The sequence below is a fragment of the Bactrocera oleae genome, chromosome 3 (genome assembly GCF_042242935.1).
Source record: "Bactrocera oleae isolate idBacOlea1 chromosome 3, idBacOlea1, whole genome shotgun sequence".
In the NCBI taxonomy this organism is placed as follows: Eukaryota; Metazoa; Arthropoda; class Insecta; order Diptera; family Tephritidae; genus Bactrocera; species Bactrocera oleae.
The window spans coordinates 36,862,152-36,889,859 of NC_091537.1; the positions used below are offsets into that span (position 1 = coordinate 36,862,152).

The 27,708-nt window shown below is 35.6% G+C and overlaps 1 protein-coding gene and 2 long non-coding RNA genes across 3 annotated transcripts in view; all 3 read right to left on the reverse strand.

Annotated features, from left to right (window-relative positions):
- The window catches only part of Wnt10 (Wnt oncogene analog 10), a 207,606-nt gene that overhangs the window by 105,760 nt on the left and 74,138 nt on the right, over window positions 1-27,708 (reverse strand). The gene's annotated exons all lie outside the window — the stretch shown is intronic.
- LOC118682277 (uncharacterized) lies at window positions 18,259-18,898 on the reverse strand. The gene is made up of 2 exons (XR_004978025.2): window positions 18,721-18,898; window positions 18,259-18,646 (listed from the first exon to the last, which is right to left on the reverse strand). It is a non-coding gene; the product is annotated as an uncharacterized lncRNA (long non-coding RNA).
- LOC138856382 (uncharacterized) lies at window positions 21,769-22,912 on the reverse strand. The gene is made up of 2 exons (XR_011395614.1): window positions 22,186-22,912; window positions 21,769-22,070 (listed from the first exon to the last, which is right to left on the reverse strand). It is a non-coding gene; the product is annotated as an uncharacterized lncRNA (long non-coding RNA).

The window sequence follows — 27,708 nt, forward strand, 5'->3', positions numbered from 1 at the left end:
TCGCAGAACCAGTTGCTGAGAATATTTTATTGCGCTGTAACTGGCAAACATCGCAACAACTAGCAAACGCATTCTGGAGACGTTAGATATTGGAATGGCTTACAGATGCAAAGGCCATCGAAGTCGGTGATATCGCCTCATAGTTGATCTTAGTAACCCTTAAAACTGCTGGCCTAAAGGCAAAGTAATCCAAGTACGAAAGAGTAATGATGGAAAAGTCCATAGCGCTATTCTGAAGACAACCTGTGGCATCTTTGAGAGACTTGCCGCCAAAATAGCCATTCTAGATGTGATTAATTCGGTACACCCTGATCAACAGGATATACCGGAGCGGAGTGTTACGAACGATATGGCTGAATGTTTGACGTAATCCTCGTAAGTCCTACCTGCTTACGTATGAACTGACGTGGCGCACTCTGATTGGACCAATAAGCGAAAAGAGAGCAATTAGTAAAATTAGCACAGTAGAGTTCAGAGTACATTTTTAAATTAATAATATCTCCTTAAGAAGCAAAAATTCAAAAAATTGCAACAATTCAAGAAATGGAAAAATATTCTTGAATATTTTTTAACAACCTCTTTTGACTAGCCGATCGAAGCTGTGGCATCGGCCTCACCTCTTATTACTCTCCTTTTTTTGATACTATTTTCTGCTATTCTCACATTTTTATTTAATATTGGTCCTCATATTAGTATCTGGGGGCTAGATAATTTATGGCCCCATTTCGATCATTGTATTATATGGGGAGTAGGTGTGGAGTAGTCAGAATTCTCCCGTTTTCACTCAGTAATATATAAATTTGGTGCGATATTATCTCGGGCGATATTTACTGAAATATCGTTCTTTTGTATTTATTGAACGTTATAAAGGGATTGGACGTGGTTATCATCAGAGGGTATTAAAACCCTGCCCAAAATCTAAGATTATAATTTAAATTTAGAAGAATTCACTAAGTGACATCAATATTTTCACTTAATAAACTTTTACTTTAATTAGGTAATGGATGCATTAGTAGGAATGTTGCGGAAATATCTACAATTAGGTAAGGATTTCACATGTTCCAGCTGCACATAACCTCAGTTATTAATATATACAGTCGCAGTTCAGAATCTTTTACGCCATGGTTTTCCAGTAGTTTAATAAGAACAAGAACAATTAAGAACAGTGTAAAATAAAAAATTAAACCTTCATTTTAATTAGTACTCCTGATGAGATGATTGATTGATGAGAACTACATTTCACGACGTGGCCACGGCGAAATTTTCTTGTCTGCTAATAACGTTTTGGTGGCTGCAAACATTTGAACATTTTGAAAACGGCAACGACATATCAAAGAGCTGATTCACACAATTTCGTTGTTGCTGTACTAAAACCTTTCACTAAGAAGCTCCTCATTTGTCGAAACGGCTGATATTGGACCACTATAGCATATAGCTGCCATACAAACTGAACTACAGGAATCAATTACTTGTATGGGCAACTTTTTATTTGACGAGGTATCTTCACAAAATTTAGCACGAGTTATTTTCTAAGGCAACAATGTAATCTCCGAAGAAATTGTGTAAATCGGATCACTATAACAAAAAGCTGCCATACAAACTGAACGATCGCAATCAAGTGCTTGTATGGAAAACTGTTTCATTTGACGAGGTATCTTCACGAAATTTGACATGAATTAGTATTTAAGGCAACAATGTATGCTCCGCAGAAATTGTTCAGATTAGATCAGGGTATTACAGCTTCGGTGCAACCGAAGTTAACGTTTCTTCTTGTTTTTATTTTATTTTGAGTTTTGGGACTAAAAAATGTTACAATCTAAATATATAAAAATAACGGGTCACGTTATTATCTGGGGTAAACTCTTAAACTATTGAGCCAATTTTAATAAAATTCAGCACATTATGTCCCCTTTAATCAAACTTAAAAGATATATTATATTATGTTAAAAGCCAAACAATTCATACATAAACAAAATAAATTAAAAATAAATATTTCTAAACATACCCATGTGCTAAAAGTTCCAAAAAATTTATTTAAATACAATTTTATGTAATTTCGAGTACCATCCCTAGTTAGTTTTTAACTATACCTATATAATATAATATAATATAATAAAAGTTAATGCATAGCCACAGCCACACGTAGCCGCAACTACATAGTAGTTGTTTGTAGAAAACTACAGGGTTATGTTAATTTAATGAATCTCCCGCCAACTAGGTGGTAAAGTTTAGCAAATTTTATATCAAGCTCACTTTTTTTTTGATATGCTCTTTCCAGCGAAGCTTAGTATCTAAGGTGATACCTAGGTACTTAGCACTGTTATGATGTGGTACGATATGCCGATTTTTTCAATGTAAAGTTGACGTGAACTGATTTGGAGTCGTTTAATTTGATGCGCCGCTTAGATGCCCACTTGTTAATTGCATTGACTGCTGTCTGCACTCGTCGAGTAGATACTGAAGTTGATTCTCCAGCTGCTAACAATGATGTGTCATCCGCAAATGTCGCTGTTACATAACTTGGGTCAGCAGGGACGCTTCAATCGATTGCAAGCTAGAGTATGCGTCCTCTTGTTTAATGAGGAAGTATCTATTTTTTAAGAAGGAAGCAATTATTTTGCAATATTGTTTGGGTAACATGCATTTTAATTTGGGCAGCAGACCCGAATGCCAAACTTTGTCAAAAGATTGAGACTTGTGTGCTGCTGATGTGTGGACCCAAACAACTATTTTCACAGTTTATCTCACATCTATCGTTGGGCGTAAATATGGTTCTCAAATGATTTACAAATACGGCAGCTTTATTTTCATTTGTTTTGGCCCAAGTTTCGTTTAGTTTTATTGGTGCGACATGTTCTATTTGTTTATTCATATTTCCTATTTCTTGCAGCTTTCCAGAGAGAATACTCAATGGATTTACCTGCTGTAAGCTTAGCTAGATAAGTTCTAAATGAATAATTTTTAAACTGTTTAATTTGTGTCCTTAATTGCCCTACACATTTATTCAGCTCAGTTTTGTGAGCAGAGGAACTAGTGTGCTGCTATCTCCGTCGAAGTTTGCGCTTTTTATGGATACTTTCTAAAATATATTTTGGGTATTTGTTTCCACTTATAAATATATATACTAAGTATTCAACTTCACGGAAGTCAATACCTGTCGATATGTGTTTTAGCTTTAAGTCAACTTTATTCAGTATACTCTTAAATTTATACCAATTAGTATGTTTATTACATAACGTAGGAGTGTCGGCCGAAATTATACAGGGTTAGTAAGACTGGTTAATGGTCAGAGATTAGGTCTAAGATATTTTTTTTTTTAATTTTCGGTAGTTTATTGACTATAAAGAAGTCAAGAAGGTCGGGTAGTTTCCTACTATCTGTAGGTAATAAGTGGGTCTACCTGTAGAAACAATATTGCATCCAACTGCTTGTATTGCTTTGAGAAGTTCTCGGCCATTGGTTGTAGTTAAACGAGATCCCCAATGAGTGTGCTTTGGGTTAAAGCATGTACTTTCGTCATATTTATACCCTGACCAGGGTTGATTTAGCCATGTCCGTCTGTCTGTCTACATATATACAAACTAGCCCTTCAGTGTTTAAGCTATTGATCTGAAATTTTACACCTGTCCTGAACAATCGAAATCAAGTGCTTCTATGGATATGCATATAGCTGAAACTTTTTTATTTGACGAGGTATATTCACGAAATTTGGCATGAGGTATTTTCCAAGGTAACTTTCGAAGAAATTATTCAGATCGGATGGAGGATGACTATTGCATATAGCTGCCATACAAACAGAACGATCGGAATCAAGTCCTTGTATGGAAAACTCTTTCATTTTACGAGGTATCTTTACGAAATTTGACATGTATTATTATTTAAGACATTAATCTGATGACTATAGCATATAGCTGCATTATTAACTGAACGATCGGAGTAAAGTGCTTGCATGGAAATCTTTTTTATTTGAAGAGGTATCTTCACGAAATTTGGAACGAGTTATTGCTTAAGGCAACAAATTATTCTCCGCAGAAATTGTTCAGATCAGATCCCTATTGGATATAGCTGCCATACAAACTGAACAATCGGAATCAATTGCTTGTATGGGAAACTCTTTCATTTGACGAGGTATCTTCACGAAATTTGGCACGGATTATTATTTAAAGCATTAATCTATATATTGGATGACTATAGCATATAGCTGCATTATTAACTGAACGATCGGAGTAAAGTGCTTGCATGGAAATCTTTTTTATTTGAAGAGGTATCTTCACGAAATTTGGAACGAGTTATTGCTTAAGGTAACAAATTATTCTCCGCAGAAATTGTTCAGATCAGATCACTATATCATATAGCTGCCATACAAATTGAACGATCGGTATCAAGTTTTTTTAAGGAGTCTTCGTATTTGTGAAGGGTATTATAGCATCGGTGCAACCGAAATTAACGTTTTTTCTTTATTTTTAAAAAGTTCAAATACGTATCTGTTTTAATAGTATGTCTAGACGGACTATACGGAGCAGTAAGAAATAATGGGTGTTCTTCCGTCTTCATCAGTGTTCAATATTGCTCTTGATTAATATCGCGCTCCGTGCTGAGTGTGGAGTGATATAATTCATGGTTCGTAAAATGCGTTTCGGACAACATAAATACAAGTATATCAATATTTCTGTAGTGCGGAACAACATCTAATTAATTTTTACTTATATTACTTTACTTTGGAAAGACTATTAGCCTTCCATAGCATTATTCTCAAAGAGTTATTGTTCATTAATAAGTTGTATATGTGATTTATGGACTTAAATAGTTTCACTTGCTCATTAAGTTTATTCAAAATTCGGGATAACGGACTACTTTTTCTAATTGAATTTGTATGATTTTGTGTAGCCATTTGCGCAAATGAAACTTTAGAAACGGAAGGCAGGGAATTTACTTCACCTGTGTTCACAACGGGCTTGTTCGTCAGAGTATTGGCATTCTCCTCAATTGAGTTACCATTCTTTTTATATCTAAGTTTTTGCAGTTCTTTTGCAACGACACAACAGTCACAACATTTAGCAGGATATTTTTCAGCTTTGCTGCATTCAGTTGAAGGATGTTGCCTCCACATTTCACACACCTCGGTGGTTTACCGCAGAAGTTTTTTGTATGTCCAAAAGCTTGACAGTTTTAACACTGTGGAATTAATTTAGATGCTTTAATAGGCTCAACTTTGACAACGGTACTAAGAATGGTTTTGATCTGGTGGATTTTCCTAATGTCTTCGGTAGCATCCAATACTACTAAAAACATATCTGGCGGTTCCTTAGTCTTCCATTTAAGTTTAATATTTGTATTTAAGGCATTAAAGCCTTGAGCTTTTTTAATACACATGAGTGGTGTAGATCTTTTATGATTACCTATATTTGCCTATTATGTTTACTCTCGTTACTAAATTATGGTATATTTTCATTTGACATGAATTTTGTTATTGTGCGATAATTATTTGCAGATCTTTTATGATTACCTGTATTTGCCTATTATGTTTACTCTCGTTACTAAATAAAGGTATATTTTCATTTGACATGAATTTTGTTATTGTGCGATAATTATTTGCATCGAAGAAATTAAGTATGTAGGTGACGTAACTCAAAAGTTTGATTAAAAAGTGATTAAATCTTCTACATCGTTTTTTATAATAGGTGGGTTTTAATATCATTATTGGCCGGTTGTTCTCTATTTTTATTTTTCAATGGGCTATCATTAGTTGGGGAAGTATCAGCTTTGCGATTTTTTTTAAAAGCTCTTCTTTTTGAGTATCCACTCAGTTTCTTCACCCAATTCATCTTCATATTTTTCATATATTTGATCAACATTTATACAAGAAGGTTTCGCTTCAATAATCACATGCTTGCTTTTATTAGTTTTTGTTCTTGGTTTCCTTTTTTTAACGCTATGTTATCTCTATGTAGCTGATAACAAATCGCTTCCAAAGTTTTAAGCCTTTCGTTAATAAGTAAGTTAGTTTTTTCTAGTTCTATTATTTTATTTACTCTAAATGAGCTGAAACTGTTTTTCGGCGTCACCTAATGAAGAGCTTCGGCCTTTAAATTTTTATTTTCTAGTGTTTTCTATACTAAGGTATTAGCAACAATCGTTTGGTCGACAATGCAGTTTGAAGTAAGAGTTTTTATTTTGTTTTTATTTCACCAATGTGGCAGTGCTGATCACAGTTGGCAATTGTTAAAACGGAACAGCTGATTGAATATATGTATAAATTTATGTATATTATAAGAAAGTATAAGTCTACAAGTAACCTAAGAATCAGCTATTTTCCTATGTGTGTAAAACATCCGTGATCACCTGATCGAAACTGCATTTTTTTGACACAGATATGTAAATAAAAGGATGTATTGTAGTTCAGCAACTTGTTTGTGAACATGTATTTGTAATGGAGAATATAAATGAAAAAATTCAAGAACATTTTCGAAACGAAAGATTATTATATAGTTATTGCTTTTCCTCACCACCTCTGACGTGTTCGGTTCCCCAGGAGACCTATATTCACCCATAAAATATATACTGTTCTAAAACAATCTACTTTTCAGATATATACATAAAATCAGGTACATAAATCTGGTTCATGAATATTAATTACAATAACAATATAACATTAACAATATAAGTTGGAATATTCAACTTGATTTGAACAAAAACGAAAATAAATATAAACAAGGAAGGAAGGGCTTAGTTCGGATGTAACCGAACATTTTATACTCTCGCAAAGTCAATTGGTATACTCGTTTGAGATTTCTTTGTGCATTGGCTGATATTTTCGGTAAAAGGTCAACTATAGGCACTGGGGTCCACATATTTAGTACTTAGGGGCTTGAAGAGTTGTGGTTCGATTTAGACAATTTTTGGTCACAAGGTGGCATACATTAAACGTATTATTCACGCAAAGTTTTACCCCGATATAATCATTGTTGCTTGATATGCATAGTGGAAAGTGAAAGAAACAGATGGAATTGAAAATGGAAAATCCGATTTCGCCCATTTTCGCACTATAACATAGAAATATGAAAATAACGTTCTGCACCGAATTTGGTTGAAATCGGTAAAGCAGATCCCAAGATATGGGTTTTCACCTAAAAGCGGGCTGTGCCACGCCCACTGTCTAATTTTGAATGCGGTTCCTATAAAGTCATCTCATACTATCCCAGAGATAAAATTTAATGTCTCTGGCGTGTTTAGTGCTTGATTTATCGCGCTTTTAGTAGTTTTTAACAGTACCGTTATATGGGGAGTGGGCGGAGTTGCCACCCGATTTCAACTATTTTCACACCGTCAATAGAAGTGCTGAAAACATTTGCTTCCAGTGAATTTTGTTATTATAGCATTAGCGGTTTAGGAGATATACACTGCAGATGCCATATATTAACTGCAGATGCCACTCCTTAATGTGATCCTGTGTACGAAATAACAGCCTTGTATCTTATTGCGGAGCTTAGTTATGGCAATTTATTTGTTTTTGATTAATGGCGTTTTGTGGGCGTGGCAGTGGTCCGATTACGCCCATCTCACAGTACCAAGAAACATGTCTACCAAGTTTCATAAAGATATCTTAATTTTTACTCAAGTTACAGCTTGCACGAACGGACAGACGGACAGACGGACGGACGGACAGACAGTCACTCGGATTTCAACTCGTCTCTTCATCCTGATCATTTATATATACATAACCCTATATCTAACTCGATTAGTTTTAGGTGATACAAACAACAGTTAGGTGAACAAAACTATTATACTCTGTAGCCACAGGTTGCGAGAGTATAAAAATGAGGTAGAATTCAGAAACAATAACAATACTCAAAACAATCTACTAAGTAATAAATAATATTTACAAAATATTCTAAATCTCCGTTACACAATAATATTTATATTTGAAAAAATTGGAAAGATTTAATAATATTTCAATACAATAAATAATAATTTAAATAATACTATGTAAATTTAATCTTTAGGAATTAAAACAACCGAAAAATAATTGAATATGTAATAAAAACATTCTTAAAGTTATAAATTTTAAAACATAACACGGCAACACACTATAGCAGATTTGTGTCATTTGGACGTTTTAATAGCAGAATGTTAGTTGGCAACCCGTACCAAGTGTGACTTTAGTAGTAGAATATAAGTAAGCAGCCCGTACCAAGTGTGATTTAAATAGTAGAATTTTCGAGGCAACCCGTTTAGTGTTTAATGAAAATCTTAGGATTGGTTTATGAACGTGTTAGTACGGCTGTCGCTATCAAAACGACCTTCTTTTTTTATTTATTGTTATTATATTTTGTTGATTCACAAGCGAGGAGTTTCATTATTTAAACAGGTTCCGTGAACTACATTCGCTGCAATGGGTCGGCTTTAGAGTAACGTCCCAGGCTTTCGGAGATAAAATGGGTATGGGCGGATAGAGGAGATCCTCCAGTTCAAGAATATATATAGATATAGCCGCGGGAAACTTATAATTTTCGAGATATTTACGTTTAAAGTTGAAAATTTCAACTATTTAATGTACGTATTTTTGCGATTTAAAATGAATTATACACTTATAGTTTTCACTTTTATATCCACTAACACTTGACTAATTCGTTTTTAGAAATTTTTTTTATATTAGATGCTGCAAAAATAGCTTTATTACAATATTTAAATCATTCTTCAATTTTATTAATTTTGACAATAACAAAATGGTTGTGAATGTCAAAACATCAGTGTTGCCATACTAATATATTTTGTAAACGAAGAAAAATAAAATAAACAGAGAGATTGTACCCTAGATACAGGCAACAGCGCAAAAAGAATTTCTGCGCGTAAAAACTTTGGTACACCCCGGTGTTGGATCGATTAGGGTTATTTTTTTTGAAGCGCGGCCGAAGGCCGCCAACGCAAAAAGAAGTTCTGCGCAAAAAAACTTTGATACACCCCGGTGTTGGATCGACCAGGGTTATTTTTTTGAAGCGCGGCCGAAGGCCGCAAACGCATAAATTAGTTCTGCGCAAAAAAACCTTGATACACCCCGGTGTTGGACCGACCAGGGTTATTTTTTTAAAGCGCGGCCCATGCTTTAAATAACAGTGGATGTAGACATTTTAGCTAAAATATTCAGTATACAATTAAATGACGTATGTTTTCAAAAGTCAAAATAACAGGAAAATCCCCGGTCAACGAAAATAACAATAGAATAATAGAAAGCCTAGAAGTACTGAGAGCATATGGTATTTATCTGTTGCAATATCAAGTTAAAAATATGAAGTACAGATGGTACTATTCTCTAACGCCAACTCTTACTGCTAAAATGATGAATTTTCAAATTGAAAATCTTACGTAATACCAAGTTTACTACCCCCCTGCCCAAGGTAAGAAGTATAAGATTCACTCAACACCCCCATTCCCCTATACGCCTTACATAATTTATGAATGTCCCCTTATTTACATTTCCGTGTAGATCAGATTGGGCCTCATCCGACATAAACAGGCATTTTTTGTCAAGTTATTGTTTTCTTCGGACATTTCCATAATTTTTTGGTAAAAGTCCAGGCGAGTAGGCAAATCTAGATGGTTGTTATTTGAACTTTGTATAGATATAGATTTAAGTCATTATGAATTATTCGTTGTAAAGACCGTCTGCTACCTCGAAGTTGCGCCGATAAGTTTCACGTCGAAACTCTTCGATTTGCCTGAAGTGACGATGCAACATGGTACGGTCTTCTTGCGATGGTTCCAGATTAGGCAAACATGTTTCCCAACCTCATAATGGTGCATCTACTCGGGGGTGTGGTGCCAAAATACCGTATGATATCTCTTTGGACGAATTCTATTGACATGCATTTTATTTATCCGATAGATCATCTTGTGGCATTATATTTTAAATATTGTATGATTTCTGGTATATGACCGCCACGGTTGGCTCGGATGTTATCTAATCTTGACGTCCAATTTTCGATCACTTTTTCCAAAACTTGTGGTCGTATATCGGCAATAACACGGCGAATATTGTCTACCAAATAGTTAAGCGTTTATAGCTTATGCGCATAAACCAATGACTTTACATAACCCCACAGAAAGTAGTCTAGCGGTGCTAAATCACAAGATCTTGGAGGCCAATTCACAGGTCCAAAATGTACGAACCCGTACCCACCAAGGAACACGTGTACTAAGTTTCATTGCGATATCTTAATGTTTACTCCAGTTACAGCTTGCACAGACAGACAGGACGGACATACAGTAAAATTATAAAATAATATTAAATTATACATATTATAGGTCATAGACTCAGTTAGTTTGATTGCGATGTTTTGTTTTGCGGCAGATAAAATTGTAATAAATTTATCCTCAGATAAGAAATATGTGCTATAAACTAAACCGAAGAGGCTAAACTTAATACATATAGTGTTTTGAGTTGATCTGGGATACGAAATTAATTAAGTATATTAGGGATATAACTTTTGAGCTAAGGTCTAGACCAATTTTGTTCATATTCAGCGCTTAACCACATAATTTTCAAGAAAACTTGTTCACTTTATTTCATTAAAATATCACACATTTTGACCAACCTACATACCGACATATTTGGCATATGGATATGAATAACGAAATCATTAAAAGTGTTATATGGGAATTCGTATACTAAATTCACTTAGACATATCGGCATTAAACTATAGTACAGTCAATCCCGGTTAAGTGCAACAAACAAAGATGCAGATTTTTTGAGGTACTTAAGAGGGAATGGCACTTAAAATAATCCCACTTAAGTACCAGTTGTTAGAAATATCCATTGAAAATATAAAGATGTAACCCTATTCAATAAAGCTTTAATTAATAAAACCGTTACTTAACAATTTAATATTAATTAAAAAGCAGCAAACAAACAACACAGAATAAAAAAAATTTTGTTTTGTAAGCAATGCAACATGAGATAATATTGTCACGTAACATAATCAAAGGTTTTTGAAGTGGTACATAAGAGGAGAAATTTGTCAGTAAATTTTTGAAATCACAAAATTGTGTGGTACAACAGCGAGTGGTACTTAAGAGAATAAATTCTATGCATTTAAAAAAGTGCGTGAGATGCATTAAGATACAGGCAGATAAGAGGGATTGTCACTTAAGCGGAGTGGTACTTAACCGGGATTGACAGCATATTAGTCCAGTCATTATAGTAAGTTCACCTCGGAATTCAGATACCCAGCTGTAAGTCTGTAAATACTTGTATATTGACACCCTAAAAGTTGTCTCAAAACCTACATATGGTAGGGTGTACGCAACTATTAAATTTCAAGGTCAAAGGTCACAAAAATCGGTTCATATCAAAAATCAAATCAATATTGTAGAATACAAAATTCTCTACAAATTTTGTTTAAAAATATTTTTCATACGGTGAACCGTTTTCGAGATAGAGGGCTTAGAGCGCGCGGTCACAGCATCACTTCAGGTCAACCGGTGCCTCCGATCAAAAACGCGCCATATATAGTTGATGAACTATCGATAAATCAATGATTATAAATATTTGTCAATTTTTATTAACTATTATATTATATTTTATCACATTTTTCTAACCTATCCACTTTTTATTCAGTACTAATTTACTTAACAACACTTACCTGCCCATGAAATTGCAGAGTTGTTAATGAAAATATAGGAATTATATTTGAATTTAAACCTTATTAATATTAATAACTTCTTACATGATAAAAAAAAAATATAAAAAATATATTAAAAAATATCATTCAATGCATTTATTTTTATTAAAAATAAAAAAATGGAATAAAGGGTACAAAAACTACAATTTTTAATTTTAATCATCTTCTTCCTCTTCATCGTCGTCTTCCGGCTGCTGGTAAATTTCAAACTGGTCTTCATTATCGTCTTCAACGACATTTGTTTCAAGTTCTTCCATGATTTCGGGGTCAAAAGTTCCATCTTCGTTAATGTTCCTCTGATATGGTAGAGCATTGAGGCAAGCTTGCCCATTACATTGGCCACAAGCTAAAGAGCATTGCAAGCCCGCTTTCCTGCATCCGCATCGCGAACCACAACCACTCTTGCAGTTGCAGAAAATTTTATAGCAAATCGTTTCGCATTGCCCAACCCCATACCTGGGGTTCCAAATCATGCCCTAATCAAGTTTGAACTTGATAATATACACGTTCGAAATGTTGATGAGCAGCTGCACTTGTTGGTGGAATATTTGAAAGCTGCACAAGTTTATTAAGTTTTGTAGACTTGACGTAATGCATATAACGAAGATGATCGAGACTTTTCACAGATTTCGGAGCATTATAGACTGCCAATAAGGTTTGAGTTCTCTCTAATAATCTCTGGGCCGAACAATTTTCTTCCTCAAATGCTGCAGCTATTTCATCCATTGGGCAGTTTCTCAAAAACTTTTAAAAATGTTTTTTTTTTCCCTTTTTAAAAAGCGCAGAAGTTGTGTCATGAGTAATGAGGATAATTATCAAAACTTTTAGTCGAGTATATCTCCGTTTTTACATTGCCTCTCCCAACTTTTTTAAAGAAAATTTCTTGTTCGTAAGACAGTGTACGCCCAATTAAAATGATGAGTAAATCAATATCTTGTCCTATTATTTACAAATTTACAGATTTTAAAGAAGATGCACTTAATTATTTTATAATTAAAATGTCATTAGTGTTAATGGGAATATAATTATAGTAAGATTTAAGTTTTTCCCTTCATTATTTTTTAATTTTAGGAAACGGTGATCAGTATTATTGAATAGATAAAGATTTAAGGCATGAAGAAAATGATAAAATATAATATAATAGTTAATAAAAATTGACAAATATTTATAACCATTGATTTATCGATAGTTCATCAACTATATATGGCGCGTTTTTGATCGGAGGCACCGGTTGACCTGAAGTGATTCTGTGACCGCGCGCTCTAAGCCCTCTATCTCGAAAACGGTTCACCGTATGAAAAAAATTTTTAAACAAAATTTGTAGAGAATTTTGTATTCTACAATATTGATCATAAATACCAATAGCAAAAAACCCATAGGAAATGAGATATTTACAAAAAAAGCGCAAAAAACCGATTTTTGTGACCTTTGACCTTGAAATTTAATAGTTGCGTACACCCTACCATATGTAGGTTTTGAGACAACTTTTAGGGTGTCAATATACAAGTATTTACAGACTTACAGCTGGGTATCTGAATTCCGAGATTCTTACCTAATTTAAGCTTAAATGACTGGACTATATCCAATTTTTTACGTTCACTTGATTTTGCTTAGGATTTGTTATTCACTGACCGATTTGTTACTCACTGACGGTATAAGGCCAACCGGAAGATTGATAATATTAGGTGGGGTTAAGGGAAGTATTATATGGAGCTAAGGGAAGTATTGATTAAACTCAGTTTTTATATACGAGCATACTGTAAACAGGAAAGGATTTTTTTCGAACTTCGATAATATATCTCACAAATTGACCGATTAAAAAGCGCGCAATAGGAACTAGGGTCTACATATTCGGTATCTGGGGGTTTTAACAGTTTTGGTCCGATGTTGACAATTTTTAGATCATGGGAATGTAATCCTTAAATAATCTGTATGTATAAAATTTTATCGCGATATAAGTATTCGATGCGGTGAAAGAATCAGATGGAATTTAAAGTTGATCCGATTTCACCCATTTTCACACCGTTATATAGCGAATGTGGAGGAAAGTTTCAGTTAGGTGGTGCCACGCCCAATGGCCAAAGTGTTACAAAGCCTTCTTGTGCCATCCTGGATGTAAAATTTAATGTCTATGACGTAATGGGTTATTAATTTATTAGTTTTTATCAAGACTTAGATATGGGGAGTGGACGGGGTTATGGTCCGATTTCACCGAAAGGATTTGTCCTGTACTAATTTAGGTGATATAGCTTGAATGGTTTGGGGGATATATACATTAAACCTATTAGTGCGCGAGGCAAAGCCCACTTTTAAAAAATTTTGAAACCACAGGAGGCCCCACGCTAAAATTCGCCCAATTTGACCAATGAACGCGTGTACAAAGATGCATGACGATAGCTCAATGTTTACTTGAGTTACAGCATGTACAAATAAACGGACGGACAGAGATTCACCCGGATTTTAACTTGTTTCATCATCCTGCTCATTTATTAATACATATGTATATCACCCTATATCTAATATCGATTAGTTTTAAGCGATACAAGGTACAAGAGAAGCGACGTGCTGCATACCTGCTGAGAAAGATAGAGCTGCAACCGCTACACAAGAATGAGCTAATGGAGGAGCTCCAAAAGTCTATTGACTGCGCGAGAGCAGTTTTACCTAATTTTAAACTTGATCCACCAGTAGTAGCAGCCAAAAGACAGAGGGCAGCTAAAGAGACTAAGCCGTCAGACTAAGGGTGTAACGCCCCCAAAATCATTTGCTGATGTTACCCGGAATCTAATTATCATTGGTGTGCTTGAGGATAGAGGTCCCGAAGAAATACCCAGAGCCCAATGGAAATTTTTGCAAGCTGCACTGACTTATGTGGCGCTAAAAGTGCTATTACGCAATCCAGGTCCGCCCCCGCCATGTACGGATGCCGAATGATACCACGACCAAACAAAGATGAAAGCTTGTGGCGACGAGAGATCTGCCCAGCTATATAACGCCGCAGTAGGCAAGGTAGGAGAGGTCTACTCCAGAGCCAGGCTAGTAGCGGTTGACCGGAAGGATATCCCTTCCCGATCAAGGGCGAAGGTACTACCCACTACACTATCGGAGTCGGACCAGATAATATAGCTCACAAGAACCTGCAACCCGCACATACCAACAGAGGGATGGAGATTTGTCAAGGCCTTTGAAGACCCTGCAGCGAAATCTGATGTGAAGACGAAACGAGCAGATTCTGCTGTTGTTAAAAAGGAACTCGTAGAACCGCTCTCGAAAAGCGGCTAAGAAATTAACCACGGATTCACAAAGGTGGAGATCATGACCTACGTGGGAGCTGGGAGACGGTCAGCAGCAAATACCAGCTGGTGTCATACTACATGCGGTATGATGAAGTAGAAATACCATCACAGATGATAAAAGTGCTGGTTTGAGCCAGTGATGGGGCAGCACGGATAACAACGAAAGAGGTGAGTTGCTCTTTAACTACTGACTAGGTACTAGTCTTTTGTTATGCAACAGAGGTAATGTGCCTACATTTATAACAAGAAATCGGCGGGAAGTATTACACATTACACTCATATTGAAAGAATTGATAAATAGGCTAACTCAATGAAGAGTTCCTGAAGAACACTCCTTTTGAGACCACCACTACATTGATTGCATAATTGAAGACGATGTAGACAGGGTAGAAAAATCAGGAATCATAGGAAAATAAAATGGCAGATGCCCCTGCAGGAGCTAAAAAAAGCGTATCTCTGTGATTTCGCCATTTCAACCATAAACAAATGAGAAAAAAGTGGACCTACACATTCTTATTAAATAGCTCACAGATTCCTGGCGACAAGCATTAGACATTGCTTGTCCAATAAGACGTAGAGGGGGAAGAATTAGGCCCCCCCTGGTGGTCTCCTATTTAAGAACTTACAGAAAGATATAAAAAAGAAATAAGAAACGCAAAAAGAAATTCGTGAAAATCTTTTTGTAATGATATTGAGAATACTGCTTAAGCGTCTTGACTTAGAAAAATAGTGGCACAATCGGTGTATAACATTAGATACCTTCAGAAGCCAGACCACAGCTGACGGTATCCTGAGAAGAGGCCTAATGGATACTCACTTCCCAGGCAGCTCCAACAAATCGTTATTGAGGAAAGCCAAGGTGATATACACCAAAGGTGTATATACCAAAGGCTGGCAAAAGCTCACACATTAATTTAAAGGATTTTAGACCAATTAGTCTATTATAATTTCTCTTAAAAACGTTGGAAAGGCTAATAGAATTATATTGTACATAAAGAGCAAACTTAACCAAGAAAAAATGTCAGTTTCGCAGTATGCGTATTCCAAGTGGTAGCAGATATTGAAAAGCCTCTGGAGGTAAAAGAATACGCACTCGTAACTTTCTTAGACATAGAAAGCCCAGATGCTCATCGGCAAGTCAGTTACTTCAACGCTGGGAACTTCAACGGTGAGCAGATTTGTCCGAAGGGGTACATCCCAAGGAGGCGTGTTATCTCCACTTCTCTAGATCTTTAAAATAAACCAAATGTTAATGGATCTGGAAAAGAATGGGGTACATGTTGTGGTCCACGCTGACGATGGATCAGTTTCGGTTAGAGGTAAATTCTCGAATACCCTCGCTAACCTTATGCAGAGAATATTAAATCATGTTTATCGATGAGCCGTATCATGCGGACTGAACCTAAATGCTAGCAGAGCTAGTGTTGTTCACAGAAACACAATATTCCAAAAATCGCGCCACTATTATTAAATAATATCAGGTTAACGATAGGAGATAAAGCAAGCTACTTGAGATTAATTTTGGACAGGCTTTCTTGGTAGCAGTTACAGCCCTTTACACGTGTAAAATAATGGTGGGGCCAAGATGGGGATTAATGTCTCGAGTAGTCCACTGGCTCTACACAGCAGTTGTAAGGCCATTTATGACTTACGGTATATTGGTATGCTGGGCAATAACGGAAAAAAAATGCGCGGTAAGACATATGGAAAGCAAATAAAAATCAGCCAGTACTTGTAGTCGCCAGTAACAAGGGGCATTCAATGATACTTAGAAAGTTCCCGTTACTTCCCATAACCACGGATTTTCGAAATCCTACAGAGTTGAATTTAAATCCTGTTCCTAATATTGCCTTCTCTTTCAGAGAAGAGTGGGAAAGAGGCGAGGCGGACAAAGACTCAGGGATAATCATCCACACGGAAGCGATTCCAAACTCGATAACCGAGGGGGCTTCGGTGTCTTCTCTGCTAAACTAAATACCAAAACCGTCTTGCGTCTTTCAGACCACTGCAGTATATTCCAAGTGGAGATCACAGCAATTAAATATAGTCATGATGTTCTGATATATATGTATATGTATAGGTATATGCACACAGCCAGACGACTTTGAGATCACAAAAGTCTTTTATGATTTCGTCTAAGTTAGTGAAATAATGACTTGATCTTTTAGTGGATCTAACATCCTATTTCACGATAAATATGGAATGGGTCCCAGGACATAGTGATATCCATTGGAACTGTGCAGCAATTGAATTAGCACCACCCTCCGACTAGATTTCGGAAAAGAGGGAATATGTATGCCTCTGTTTTAGATATTTAATCGACAAACATGTTATAAATATATCTGAGTCTTTGTGAAATTAATCGCTGACTTGCTCAACAAACAGGCAAACGAGGCATGAATGGATTATGGGCCGCACATGCCGACTATTCAAATGGAATTATATAGAAACTCTAGTAGGAGTACTACCAGGCCACGGTCTAATAGGCAGACATGCCAGTAGACTTGGAACGCCATAAAACGACTATTGTAGAAGCTGTTAGGGGTAGAAGAAGAGGAGACCATTAAACATCTTCTATGTGATTGGCTCTCTAAAGGAAAGGAATCTCAACCGTCGGTCGAGGGTTTCTTGATGACAGATAAAACTTGTCATACTGATACATTAATGGACCTCATAAAGGCCTAGGGGTATGGTAAGATAGACACTCTACCTACCCTAGGTGATACAAACAACCGTTAGGTGAACAAAATTATTAGCAACATGTTGCAGGCGTATAAATAGTTTGTGAATGAATTCAACATTCATTATTTGACGAAAGGTTGAGAAAATTTCAATCAGGTTTGGTATCTTATTATTTAATTCATTATATTGGCCTTATACCTCATGTGATGTGAGAGGCAAAATTTAAACTATTGGGTATATTAGGAAAAAATTAAGCAGTTAAACAGTAATCATTATAATGGCGATAAGGGGCTTAGACCAAGGTCTAGAAAGATTTCATTAATATTCAGCGCTAAGCAATATTATGTTTATTAAAACATTGAAATATCACATATATTGAGCAACAAATATGGCTTAAAGTCAGCTAGAAAGTCGAAAATTATTATATCATGTGCATTTGGGCAGGGAGAAGTTTGGACTGTCTACGTTAAATTGTGGCATTACTACAGTATATCCGGGAACACGTTTCCATGCAATTTTAAGGATCACACACATTGACGCACATCTTCTAAAATAACAAAAGTTATTATAAAATATTATGTCGTTCATTAATTAATTAAGCTTTTTTAACACGATTTGAACACGATTGTTTTATTGTGTAAAACAATTTATAAAAATATGTATTCTCCATTTAGATCCAAAACCTTTTGGCATATTTTCGGCAAGAGATTGATTCCACGTTCTTAAATTTTTTATCCTTACAGGCAAATGGTGAGGTGAAGGTTCTTCCCTTCAAAAATTTTCCAGAGATCGAAAGAGATAATAGTCCAAAAGTGCCAAGTCTGGAGAATCTGCTGGGTGTGGTAGCACATCCAATTCAAGCTGCAAAAGCTTTTAGCGAGTCATCAAATTCGCATTATCCTGGTGAAACACTACACCTTTTCTATTGATCAATTCCAGCCTCTTCTGTTTGAGCGCATCACTCAATTTGTCCAGCTGATCACAACACACTTCAGAATTAATCGTGGTATTGTCGGCTCAAAATAAAAATTCCTTTTAAATCCCACCAAACAACCAACTTTACCTTTTTTTGTGACTATCCGCCTTTAAAGAGATTTGAGCTGGTTCATTCTTTTTAGACCATAATCTGTTGCGCTTTACAATTATGTAAACAACTCACTTTTCGTCGCCAGTAACAATGCGCTTCAAAAACGAATTATTTTTTTGACGTTTGAATCACCGTCGTTAATGCGACGAATCAAATTTCGTTCTGTAGGAATATGAGGAATAGGGTGTCCGTTATTTCCCAAATTGATTTTTGACTCTGCAGCGCCCCTGAAATTTTTAGTAAATGCCCTAAAAAAAATTATGAAACTCATATGAGCTCTTAATATTGATAATAACCCGTGCCGCAAAGACGATTCCCCGATTTCCCGTTTAAATAACATGGAGTTTTCGTACTTTTTGCTATTAATTTTTTCTTTGCGAAGCCAGTTGATATAATGCTGGGGCATCGAATTAGTTTTGTAGGAAATTGAACGTTTGTAGGAAATTGAAAACATTAAATTTTATCTCTGGTATGGTAAAAGATGACTTTATAGGAACCACGTTCAAAATTAGACAGTGGGCGTGACACCGCCCACTTTTAGGGGAAACCCCATATCTTGGGATCTGCTTAACCTATTTTAACAAAATTCGGTACATAACATTATTTTCATAATTCCTTATTATATTGTGAAAATTGGTGAAATCGGATTACAACCCCGCCCATATAACACCATTTTAAATTCCATTTGATTCTTTCACTTTCCACTATAAAAATCAAGCAACGATGATTGTATCGGGGTAAAACTTTGTTTGAATAATTCATTTAAAGTATGCCACTTTTGGACCAAAAATTGTCTAAATCGAACCTTAACTATTTAAGCCCCTAGGTACGGAATATGTGAACTCCAAAGCCTATACTTGACTTTTTAGCGAAAATATCGGTCAATGTGTAAGATATACTATGATTGAAATTCATATAATAAAATAAATAAATGAAACTCCCGACAATAGTTCCTTTAATATAGGTACAATTTTGCCAACACCTATCGTAATTTCCCTTGCAACTCCTTACTTGGATAGTCATCGATTTGTTCCATATTATAATTCACTGGAAATCGCGACATGGTGAAAGAGCAACACAAATTTAATTTAAAAATAATGCATATGAATGAATGATAAAAGAGAAATCAAAGTAATATTAAAAATGATAAATAGATTCAATCACTGTCTGTCAATCGTTTGTATATCCGGTGATAAAGTGTACTGTGTTACCGGAATTGTTGAAGACGTCTTCGCTCTAACGTATGTCGCTTGTTGACTGATTTTTCAAAGAAGCTCGGGGTGCGGTTTTAATTGAGTGAAAAATTCCAAACAAGAAAATTTTAAATTATCCTTCACAAATAAAATCGATGTCACGGGGCTGACTTGTAGGTGAGTTTTTTCGTATATCCACATTCTGTTAATGGTGGAAAATATGCGTTCCACTGGTGCCGATGTTCCTGGTAGTGTCAGAGCATATTCAGCGATCTTTGAAAGCTCAACGAACGGTATATTTTGCTTCAACAGAAAAGTATAACATTGAACCCAACGGTTGTCAACGGATGTCTGCTCTTTGCTTCATTTATTAATTCGTTTGCTTTACTTCAACAGCAAGTAAAATACTGAACCCAACGTGAAGCAATTGCAACGGAAAGTAATTGTGTTGGTTGGATGTTTGCAAATTGTTCATTAAATGTGCAAGTGTTTGTAAATTGCAACTGCTGGAATATCATCGCCTTCAATTTTCTTTATTGTTTCTTCGAAAACCGAGGCCTAAAATTAATGACATAATAATTAAATTAAACATTTTCAGTTAATAAAAATATATTTTCACCTGTTCCTAAACAGAAGTGAACCAGAACTTCGATAGTGGATTAAAAAATGGCGGATGCATTTGGCTTTTTTGAGGGATGAAGGAAGGTCGTTGAAATACGTTTTCGAAGGCTGGAACATTTGAATGATTTTCCCCAAAGTTTCTCTTAAGCCAATGGACCGAGTTTTGCAGTAACCAACCAGTTGATCGTATTCGTCTTCAGAAATTTGACTTTAATGCTTCTGTGCGAATGGTGTGGATGTAAAAATGTGTGTAATTATAAACAAAGCTGTATCTTTGCACTTAGCAATAATACAGCTTCTTAATAAGCATCTTTGCTTATTTAAGTAATCAATATACTTTTTCATTAAGCTAAGACCACAGCTTTTTAATAAGCATCTTTGCTTATTTAAGTAGCCAATATTATTTTTCATCAAGCTAAGACCACCAACAAAATGTAAACAATAAAACCAATTACTGAATAAGCGAATATTGTAACTGACACTTATTGTAAGAATTAAGCAAATAAGAAAATTGTTTAAATAAGAGTAAATTGAAATAAAGAGATCAGTTATCCATCAGGATCACTCAAACTATCATATTTGATTTCTTCCGCGCATTTGCGGAAAACTACATTTTTTTAACACTTCCTAAACGAAGGAAGTTAATTGGCGCCCAACAACGTGGGGCATGTGTTACATATGTTAAGAGGGAGAAAATAACAAGTATCCATAGCCGAAAGGACAATCACAGTGACGCGTGTCGGAACCGCAAATCTAACAATAAAGTATCCTCTCGGGAGAAAAAAAGTAAAAGAAAAAAAAACAAACTAGGACGAATTTTCCACCAACATTAAAATTCCTAAATTCCACAAGTGAATAATTTATTTACAAGAACATTAAAATTACTAAATTCCACAAGTAAATAAATTTTTTACAACTACACTAAAATTACTAAATTCCACAAGTGAATAAATGTTTTACAAGAACATTAAAATTACTAAATTTCAAAAGTGAATAAATGATTTACAATAACAAAAAAACTAGAACAAACAGAATAACACAAAAAAGAAGAATTAAGGCATTGCACGCTAAGACGAAGCGTTGCCAACGAGGGACACAATTAATTAAAAACAAAACGACCAGGGAAGCTAAACAGCAATCCACACTATTAATGGAATTAAAACAGCAATCAACCAACCCCTTTAGAAAATAACGAAAAGTAGTAAGTAAATACTTTAATATATTTATGATATATTTAATTTATAACAACAAAATTGTATAAACATTTTGTGCAATAATCCCAGTAATATAAAATAATTTAAGCCTAAGTACTGTGAGCATTGTAAATCTGAAACTTACAAGTACTCAAATTTATAAAACAAAAACATGTTATAAATGAAGGCTCGACCAGCCACATAACAAATATTTTGAAACCGCGATTCACCGCCGCAAGGGGGACCCTCCGGTTTATAACATAAACTCAATTCTGTGATTCTGAACTCCAGACCCTCCAGAACAAAAGAGTTTACTTTCCTAGAAAGGATCAAAAAATTTTTATAAAAAAAAAAACTAAAAACATATAGGTATTTCAGAAATTTATCTATATTTTAAGTAAAATATCAAGCACTGAGAACAACATATGCAGTACCTGGCGCTCGAAAAGTTGTGGTCCGATTTCGACAGTAAGATCCCATGCTTCAAAACCTCTCTTTTTATAAAGTTTTATTTCGATATCTTCTTTAGTATTTGATATCTACACTGTAAAATGAAAGAATCAGATAAAATTTAAAATTGTAATTCATGCGAACTAGGCGTAGTTGTGGACCGATTTTACTTTTTTTTCACAACGTACCATACCAATGTCAAAACACATAATGTAATGCACCGAATTTGGTGGTTCGCTCTATTAGTTCATGGGATGTGGGTTTTCACCTAATGGTGCATGGGTCCACGCCCATCATCAAATATTGATATTGACCCCTATGAAAGTCGTTTGTGCTGTTTTGGGTGTAAAATTTTTTGTATCTGACATTTTTAGTTAGTAAGTTATTATACTTTTAGTAGTTGTAACGAAGCTTTTTGCTTCCCCCGCTTCTTCCAGTTTTCTGAGGTATACTCGCCGTGTCCAGGGTTTGTTACAATAAATTTGTAAACTATGGGGCCTTTTACAAAGCGTATCTTTTTTTATACTCTCGCAACCTGTTGCTACAGAGTATAATAGTTTTGTTCACCTAACGGTTGTTTGTATCATCTAAAACTAATCGAGTTATATATATATAAATGATCAGGATGAAGAGACGAGTTGTCTGTCCGTCCGTCCGTCTGTCCGTCCGTCCGTGCAAGCTGTAACTTGAATAAAAATTGAGATATCTTTATGAAACTTGGTAGACATGTTTCTTGGTACCGTGAGACGGTTGGTATTGCAGCTGGGCGTAAGCGGACCACTGCCACGCCCACAAAACGCCATTAATCAAAAACGAATAAATTGCCATAACTAAGCTCCGCAATAAGATACAAGACTGTTATTTAGTACACAGGATCACATTAGGAAGGGGCATCTGCAGTTAAAATTTTTTTTTTAAAAGTGGGCGTTGTCCCGCCTCTAAGAGGTTTAATGTGTATATCTCCTAAGCCGCTAATGCTATAATAACAAAATTCACTGGAAGCAAATGTTTTTAGCACTTCTATTGATGGTGTGATAGTAGTTGAAATCGGGTGCCAACTCCGCCCACTTTCCATATAACGGTACTGTTAAAAACTACTAAAAGCGCGATAAATCAGGCACTAAACACGACAGAGACATTAAATTTTATCTCTGGGATGGTATGAGATGACTTTATAGGAACCGCGTTCAACAGCCCACTTTTAGGTGAAAACCCATATCTTGAGATCTGCTTAACCAATTTCAACAAAATTCGGTACATAACGTTATTTTCATATCTCTATGTTATAGTGTAGTCTATCGGACTACAACCACGCCTATTTCCCTTATAACACTATTTTTAATTCCATCTGATTCTTTCACTTTCCACTATGCATATCAAGCAACAATGATTATATCGGCGTAAAACTTTGCGTGAATAATACGTTTAAAGTATGCCACCTTGTGAACAAAAACTTTCTAAATCGAACCAAAATTGTTCAAGCCCCTAAGTACTAAATATGTGGACCCCAGTGCCTATAGTTGACCTTCTACCGAAAATATCAGCCAATCCACATAGAAATCTCAAACGAGTATAAGATTTGACTTTGCGAGAGTATAAAATGTCGGTTACATCCGAACTTAGCCCTTCCTTACTTGTTATTTATAAATTTACAAAAAAATGGTGTTTTTTGCGTTCTAGTGGCGTCACCCGACGAAAGCGCTACGGCAGAGCAGCGGTTCGAGCGTGGACCGTGAGCGCGTCACTATCACGCGGAATTGCGAAAGGCAGTGGCAGCGGTTGAGATGCCAGGCGTGGAGCAGGTCATAGGATCGACTCACTACCCACTTCACGCGTGACTTCCAGCCTTCGTAGGGTAAAGAGTGAAATGCCTGCCAGAAAACCGACTCACTGCCCTGTGCGTTGATGCTCGTGTATGCTTGGACGACTGTTCCCTGCTGCGTGCGTTGACGCTCGTGTGTGCTACGACGACGACGTTCGGGTGTTTCTGCTGGTGTTCGCGTAGGCTTCGACGATGCTTCTACTATGTGCTACAACGACGACGCTCGAATATTTCTGCCGGCGTTCGTGTAGACTTACACGACGATGTACTGCTGCTTTCGTTGATGCTCGTGTATACTTCGACGACTGTTCCCTACTGCGTGCGTTGACGCTCGTGTGTGCTACGACAACGACGTTCCAATGTTTCTGTCGGCGCTCGTGTAGGCTTTGATGGCGATGTACTGCTGCGTGCGTTAACGCTCGTGGGTGCCACGACGACGACGCGCGTGTGTAGTCGTGGAAAAAAATAATCCCGGACCACAGAAGACTGTGTTGGCGACCGAAAGTTAAGGGTTGAGTCGGTTAGAGGACCAACTCACCATCGAGCTCACCCTTAACGAACGGCGTTCACAACTTAGGACACTAAGACTAGCCAGAGGATCGACTCACTGCTGAGTCTAGTGCCGTACGTGTGCTCGCTGTTACAGTCCTGTGCTGACTGACTGATGATCGGCCTGCTAGTTTTCCGCCAAGCCGTGTGTTGCTTGCTCGCAACATGTTGCTTTAGGATGGCGTGTGTTGCTAGAAGTGGCGTGATTTTACCGTCTCGTGTATGAGTGCTTGCTGTGTTTAGTTTTTCCTTCTTGTATACTCTTGCTTTGTTGTATTTGATTAACAGGGTGCCTCTTTATGCGTTGTGTGGGCTAAATTCCATATGGATATTTAGTAGTTTAATTCAGTCTAATTTACAATATTTCTTTTATACAAATTTTTCATAAAATTTATGCTACATTAACTGAATTTTTCTTAAATTCACTCCTAATTATAAAATTTTCTTGGTAATTTACACTTTTTGTTGTTGTTTTTTTTTTTCCTTTTCTATAACAGCAAGTTTTGTGTTTTTTGTTTTTTTTTTTTGTTTGTTAAAAAAAGAGAAGTCTTTCTTTAATTACATTATCTTATAAGTCCGTATTTTTTTGTCTTTCTTAATTTAAGTATAGATTCTTAAATAAAATTTGGTCTTCACGTCTGAAATTCATCTCTTAATTCACTTTTTAATTACATATGTTCCTAATTAAATTATATATTTGCAATTATCCTTTTTATACTCTCGCAACAAGTTGCTACAGAGTATAATAGTTTTGTTCACCTAACGGTTGTTTGTATCACCTAAAACAAATCGAGTTAGATATAGGGTTATGTATATATAAATGATCAGGATGAAGAGACGAGTTGAAATCCATGTGACTGTCTGTCCGTCCGTCCGTCTGTCCGTCCGTGCAAGCTGTAACTTGAGTAAAAATTGAGATATCTTTATGAAACTTGGTACAGTAAGACGGTTGGTATTGCTGATGGGCGTAATCGGACCACTGCCACGCCCACAAAACGCCATTAATCAAAAACAAATAAATTGTCATAACTAAGCTCCGCAATAAGATACAAGACTGTTATTTGGTACACGAGATCACATTAGGGAGGGGCATCTGCAGCTAAATTTTTTTTTAAGTGGGCGCCCCTAATAGGTTTAATGTGCATATCTTCTAAACTACTAAAGCTATAATAACAAACACTGGAAGCAAATACTTTTAGCACCTCTACCTACGGTGTGAAATCGGGTGACAACCCCGCCCCCTCCCCATGTAACGGTACTGTTAAAAACTACTAAAAGCGCGATAAATCAAGCACTAAACACGCCAGAGACATTAAATTTTATCTCAGGGATGGTATGAGATGACTTTATAGGAACCTCGTTCAAAATTAGACAGTGGGCGTGACACCGCCCACTTTTAGGTGAAAACCCATATCTTGGGATCTTTTTAACCGATTTCAACCACATTTGGTACATAACATTATTTTTATATTTCCATGTTATGGTGCGAGAATGGGCGAAATCGGATTACAACCACGCCTATTTTCCATATGACACCATTTTAAATTCCACTTGATTCTTTCACTTTCCACTATGCAATTCCGATTTTCTGGTTGACGTTTGCCACCTAAGCTTATAAAATAAAATTTAGCCACATTGGTGGAGTTAATATCACATTCATACTTATGTATATCTCACTTCAAGCAATAAAACTCAGACTAAGTTTATGGCCTTTAATATAAGTCAAGACCAAATTTGATTGTAATTTAATCACGATATCATTTAATAATGGATGTTTAATTCAACATGTTTTAATAGGTATACGGTTTGGAGGAATTTTCTGGTCTTTGATTTTCCCAGCTCACATGTACTACTTATGTTATAACTTTTTTCGTCAATTTGATAATTTAATGAAATTAAATGGACAGTTTTTCTTAAAAATAATGTATATCGCTGCATATGAATGAAATTGGTCTAGACTTTGTTTAAACCTTATAACCCTAATACCGCTCCTCTGGTACAACAGCAACCTCATATACCCCACATATTAAATCTAACCCCTTTGGTTCAGTTTATATCACATATACCATGTTTGAGTTAAATAGCTTCTTATTATAAAAGTTAACATTTCGGAGAAAAAAATAGTTTTGACACAAAACAAATCTATGATCAATAACATAAGTTAATAAGATACCAAATAATAATCGAGTAATGAATGTTGAATTCTTTCGCAACATTTTTATACTTTCGCAACATGTTGCAACAGAGTATAGTTTTGTTCACCAAAGAGTTGTTTGCATCACCTAAAGTGATAGATATAGATTTCTATATACATATATTTCTTCTAATATTTGGTGATAATCAGTGGTTAGGTATATTTTCTCAGCCATCATGTTGAACTTATTATAAAATATACCAGTCAACAATGCTAAAAAAGTTTCTTAGGGTGCTGGACTTTGTATAGAGCAAAAAAATCTTTCTAGAAAAAATTGCATGAAATAAATATTATATTAGTAATGTAGTATCAAAAGGGCTAAAGACCCTTTTTATGTGGTTATAGATGAACTGCGACTATCGGTTTACATGCTACTGCCTGTTATTTCAGTTTCGCGACACATTTTAATATGAAGGTCATGAGGTGAACTGTAAATTCAAGAAAATTACATTTTTACCTAGCGCCGTTGGCAGCTTATGAAAGCTTTAGATGTTAAGACAGAAAGAAGAAAATCTACAAACCTGCTCTACATCTGTGTATACCATACTTAATTATATGTAAGTTATTGTTAATTTAGCCTTCATGGGTAGACCCTTCAAAATAGGTAACATAGATCCCCCTGTTTTAGAAAGCGTTTAGCAAAAGTAATTTACGGAGGGATTTTCCGGGAACTTAATTTCAATACAATGAAATAAACTACTAATTTCTAAAATATAAATATAACTAAATATTATGTATTATTATGTTAGTGAATAGCTAAGTAATATATAGGTATACAAAAGTACGTAAGCTGTACCAACATGTTGCAAGAGTATAATAAATATCAGTACACTGTGTTTGTAGTTTCAGTTTCACTAGATGTCTTTACAAGCAAAGTGCGTTATTCAAACTAATTTTAGTGTATTACACAGTACAGTGTATAGTGACGAGCAATAGCATAGC